We start from the raw sequence: 6,132 nt of genomic DNA, 5'->3' as shown, positions 1-6,132 counted from the left end.
TCTTGGTAGAAAACTTATTTATATCCTAATCTCTTCATTTCAATTCGTTTATAAGAGCGCGAACACTCAACCAAAAGAATAGAATACAGAAGTACGTCAGTAACAGCAAATCCCTTTGAAACAACCGATCATAAGCCGCTAGTATATATATCATGAGGGAAAGGTAAATAAATACTTAAAATACTTTTTTTTATACTAATACTTAACATACTTAGTAAGTGGTGGAATATATATATATATATATATATATGCATGTTCCACTTAGCTAAACTAGAAAAGTATCTTGTCAGTTCGAAAATCATCATATCTATAGAAAAGAAGTAATATTAATGGAATATAAAATAAAAAACTTTTTTATTGTGCTAAAATAAAATAGAACACTTGGGTCATCAGATTTTTATCAATAAAAGTTATAGTAATACGAAAGACAATAAAAAAGTCAAATATTTCAAAATTTTGTCCCATACTCATTTTTTCTTCTCTTACTGTGTTTTTCCTTACCTTTTTATTTAAGAGTCTGGTTAATGGTTATAGTTATGTATTTGTTAATAAACTATTTCAGGAAAATTTTGATACCACATTTATAAGAAATATAAAAGATTGCAACAAAAAATATTAGTTACTTTAATTTTTCGTTATTCATAAAAATATTTTAAAATATTTTCTAAACTAATGGCCTTAAGCCTCCATTTGGATAAATTATAAATGAAAATTATTTCACTATTTAGCTTATTTTTGCTACTATTCATGGGTCCCACTGTACTTTTTGGTACTATTCATAGGTCCCATTATACTATTTCAACTAACTTTTACATTTATCTATAGTACTTTCAGAAATAAGTTTTGAGTTTCAACAAAATAAGCGATATCAGTTTTCCTTTATCTATTGTGGGTAGCCATGTATCCTTTTTATTGTTTTTTCCTCAACCACTTGGAATGGCTAAATTAAGATCCACCCAAATCAGGGGTTGGAAAACATTTACATACCCGGACTGAATCTGTGTAATTTTCATGCAACTTTATTGTGGTTCGTTAAGAACCAATATCCACACTAGACTTAAATATATCTTTTTTTTTTTCTTGGTAGAAAATTTATTTATGTCCTAATCTCTTCATTTCAATTCGTTTATAAGAGCGCAAACACTCAACCAAAAGAATAGAATACAGAAGTACGTCAATAACAACAAATCCCTATGAAACAACCGATCATAAGCCACTAATATATATATCAAGAGGGAAAGATAAATAAATACTTAACATACTTTTTTTTTTTTTTGATGCTAATACTTAACATACTTAGTAAGTGGTGGAATATATATATATATATATATATATATATATATATAAAAGCATGTTCCACTTAGCTAAACTAGAAAAGTATCTTTTCAATTTAAAAACCATCATATCTATAAAAAAGAAGTAATAATAATGGAATATAAAATAAAAAACTTTGTATTGCGCTAAAATAAAATAGAACAATTGGGTCATCAGATTTTTATCGATAAAAGTTAGAGTAATAATAGAGACATTAAAAAAGTCAAATATTTCAAAATTTTGTCCTACACTCATTTTTTCTTCTCTTACTGAGTTTTTACTTACCTTTTTATTTAAGAGTCCGATTAATGGATATAGTTATGTATTTGTTAAAAAACTATTTGAGGAAAATTTTGATACCACATCTATAAGAAATATAAAATACTGAAAAAAAAATTAGTTACTTTAAAATATTTTCTAAACTAATGGCCTTAAGCCTCCGTTTGGATACAAATTATAAATGAAAAAATTTCACTATTCAGCTTATTTTTGCTACTATTCATGGGTCTCACTGCACTTTTGGTACTATTCATGAGTCCCACTGTACTATTTCAACTAACTTTTACTTTTATTTATAATACTTTCAGCAATAAGTTTTCAGTTTTAACAAAATAAACGATATCAGTTTTCTTTTATCTATTGTTGGTAGCCGTGTATCCTTTTTATTGTTTTTTCTTCAACCACTTGGCATGGCTAAATTAAGATTCACACAAATCGGGGGCCGGAAAACATTTATATACCCGGACTGAATCTGTGTAATTTTCATGCAACTTTATTGTGGTTCCTTAAGAACCAATATCCTCACTAGACTTAGATATATCTTTTTTTTTCTTGGTAGAAAACTTATTTATGTCCTAATCTCTTCATTTCAATTCGTTTATAAGAGCATGAACACTTAACCAAAAGAGTAGAATACAGAAGTACGTCAATAACAGCAAATCCCTTTGAAACAACCGATCATAAGCCACTAATATATATATCAAGAGGGAAAGATAAATAAATACTTAACAATTTTTTTTTTTTTTTGATGCTAATACTTAACATACTTACTAAGTGGTGGAATACATATATAAATATATATATATATATATATGTTCCACTTAGCTAAACTAGAAAAGTATCTTGTAAGTTTGAAAATCATCATATCTATAAAAAAGAAGTAATAATAATAGAATATAAAATAAAAAACTTTTTATTGCGCTAAAATAAAATAGAACACTTGGGTCATCAGATTTTTATCAATAAAAGTTAGAGTAATACTAGAGACATTAAAAAAGTCAAATATTTCAAAAAAATTTCCTACACTCATTTTTTCTTCTCTTACTGAGTTTTTACTTACCTTTTTATTTAAGAGTCCGGTTAACGGATATAGTAATGTATTTATTAATAAACTATTTAAGGAAAATTTTGATACCAAATTTATAAGAAATATAAAAGACTGCAACAAAAAAGAAATACTAATAGTTACTTTAATTTTTCGTTTTTCAAAAAATATTTTAAAATATTTTCTAAACTAATGGCCTTAAGCCTCCATTTGGATACAAATTATAAATGAAAATTATTTCACTATTCTGCTTATTTTTGGTACTATTCATGGGTCCCACTGTACTATTTCAACTAACTTTTACCATTATCTATAATACTTTTAGCAATAAATTTTCAATTTCAACAAAATAAGCGATATCAATTTTCTTTTATCTATTGTTGGTAGCCGTGTATCCTTTTTATTTTTTTTTCCTCAACCACATGGAATGGCTAAATTAAGATCCACACAAATCAGGGGCCGGAAAACATTTACGAGCCTGGACTGAATCTGTGTAATTTTCATGCAACTTTATTGTGGTTCCTTAAGAACCAATATCCTCACTAGACTTAAATATATCCTTTTTTTTCTTCGTAGAAAACTTATTTATATCCTAATCTCTTAATTTCAATTCGTTTATAAAAGCGCAAACACTCCCTTTGAAACAACCGATCATAAGCCACTAATATATATATATATATATATATATATATATCAAGAGGAAAAGATAAATAAATACTTAACATACCTTTTTTTTTTTTTTTTTTTTGATACTTATACTTAACATACTTAGTAAGTGGTGGAATATATATATATATATATGCACGTTCCAGTTAGCTAAACTGGAAAAGTATCTTGTCAATTTGAAAATCATATATCTATAAAAAGGAAGTAATATTAATGGAATATAAAATAAAAAACTTTTTATTGCTCTTGGGTCATCAGATTTTTATCGATAAAAGTTAGTGTAATACTAGAGACAATAAAAAAAATCAAATATTTCAAAATTTTGTCCTACGCTCATTTTTTCTTCTCTTACTGAGTTTTTCCTTACCTTTTTATTTAAGAGCCCGGTTAACGGATATAGTTATGTATTTGTTAGTAAACTATTTAAGGAAAATTTTGATATCACATTTATAAGAAATATAAAAGACTGCAAGAAAAAAAAAAAATATTAGTTACTTTAATTTTTCTTTTTTCATAGAAATATTTTAAAATATTTTCTAAACCAATGGCCTTAAGCCTCCATTTGGATACAACTTATAAATGAAATTTTTTTCACTATTCAGCTTATTTTTGCTACTATTCATGGGTCCCACTGCACTTTTTGGTACTATTCGTTGGTCCTACTATACTATTTCAACTAATTTTTACCTTTATCTATAGTACTTTCAGCAATAAGTTTTCAGTTTCAACAAAATAAGCGATATCTGTTTTCCTTTCTCTATTGTTGGTAGCCATGTATCTTTTTTTTTATTGTTTTTTCCTCAACCACTTGGAATGGCTAAATTAAGATCCCCACAAATCTGGGGCCATAAAACATTTACGTACCCGGACTGAATCTGTAATTTTCATGCAACTTTATTGTGGTTTCTTAAGAACCAATATCCTCACTAGACTTAAATTTATCTTCTTTTTTTTCTTGGTAGAAAACTTGTTTTTCTCCTAATCTCTTCATTTCAATTCGTTTATAAGAGCGTGAACACTCAACCAAAAAAATAGAATACAGAAGTATGTTAGTAACAGAAAATCCCTTTGAAACAACCGTTCATAAGCCACTAATATATATATATATATATATATATATGCATGTTCCACTTAGCTAAACTGGAAAAGTATCTTGTCAATTTGAAAATCATCATATCTATAAAAAAAGAAGTAATATTAATGGAATATAAAATAAAAAAAACCTTTTTATTGTGCTAAAATAAAATAGAACACTTGGATCATCAGATTTTTATCGATAAAAGTTAGAGTAATACTAGAGACAATAAAAAAATCAAATATTTCAAAATTTTGTCCTACACTCATTAAACTATTTAAACTATTTAAAGAAAATTTTTATACCACATTTATAAGAAATATAAAAGTCTGCAAAAAAAAAAAAAAAAAAAAAAAAAATCAGTTACTTTAATTTTTCGTTTTTCATAAAATTATTTTAAAATATTTTCTAAACTAATGGCCTTAAGCCTCCGTTTGGATACAAATTATAAATGAAATTTTTTTCACTATTCAGCTTATTTTTACTACTATTCATGGGTCCCACTGCACTTTTTGGTACTATTCATGGGTACCACTGTACTATTTTAACTAACTTTTACTTTTATCTATAATACTTTCAGCAATAAGTTTTCAGTTTCAACAAAATAAACGATATCAGTTTTCCTTTATCTATTATTGGTAGCCGTGTATCCTTTTTATTGTTTTTTCCTCAACCACTTGGAATGGCTAAATTAAGATCCACACAAATCGGGGGTTGGAAAACATTTACGTACCCGGACTGAATCTGTGTAATTTTCATACAACTTTATTGTGGTTCCTTAAGAACCAATATCCTCACTAGACTTAAATACATCATTTTTTTTCTTGGTAGAAAACTTATTTTTCTCCTAATCTCTTCATTTCAATTCGTTTATAAGATCGTGAACAATCAACCAAAAGAATATGTATGTTTTTAGACCCTTTAAAACACAATTGGATTAACTTAGTTAATTAGCCAAGTGATTACTTAGTCAAATTAACAAAACTAGGTTAACACAAATATATCATATCAATGTATAGCAGCAGAAAATAAAAAACACAACGATATAATAACCCAGGAAAACCAAACCGGTAAAAAACCTAGGGAGGATTTAACCTAGCTATCCTCAAGGTAAAAAGCAAATCCACTAGAAAGAATTGAAGTTTTACAATAGCGACTTAGACCACTAACATCCTATTGCTATTCACAGTAGAAACTTACTGACACGACCACGTGCAAGCTCCGAGACCACGGACTCCTTCTTTCTTTGGCCTTTGCAAAACACAAACACCCATGTTTGTGACTTTGAGATCCCACTCAAAGGTTTAACAACACAAACTCTCTTGTTTGTGACTCTAAGACCACCCTTGAAAGTTTAGATCATCAGCAACTTTGATGACTAGAGAAGGCAGCAACTTCTACAATACCGGATCTTGAGATTCTTTAAGTAATAACACCGGTAGAAGACATAAGGGAGCTTTTTAAGAACAAAACCCTAAATACAAAAGATGCACACTCTTCTCTCTCTCTAAAAAGCCTTATAAAAACGTGCTTAGGGTTTCCTTTATATACTAGGAGAAGTAGATCTGAAACCCTAATCCTTAATAGGCTTGAACTGTTGTTTGGGCTTAATTAAAATTTTGCAGATACAACTTTCCATCGATCGAGCCTGTCTTTTGATCGATCGAACCAAACAGATTATGAAATCTTCTTCCTACAGCTTGTATGTTCTTGAATCTTGACTTGAATCACCTTGAATATTGTCTAATAATAC

This window comes from Quercus robur, chromosome 8 (genome assembly GCF_932294415.1).
Source record: "Quercus robur chromosome 8, dhQueRobu3.1, whole genome shotgun sequence".
In the NCBI taxonomy this organism is placed as follows: Eukaryota; Viridiplantae; Streptophyta; class Magnoliopsida; order Fagales; family Fagaceae; genus Quercus; species Quercus robur.
The sequence above is the reverse complement of the archived record's forward strand: the minus strand, read 5'-3'. Positions refer to the sequence as shown.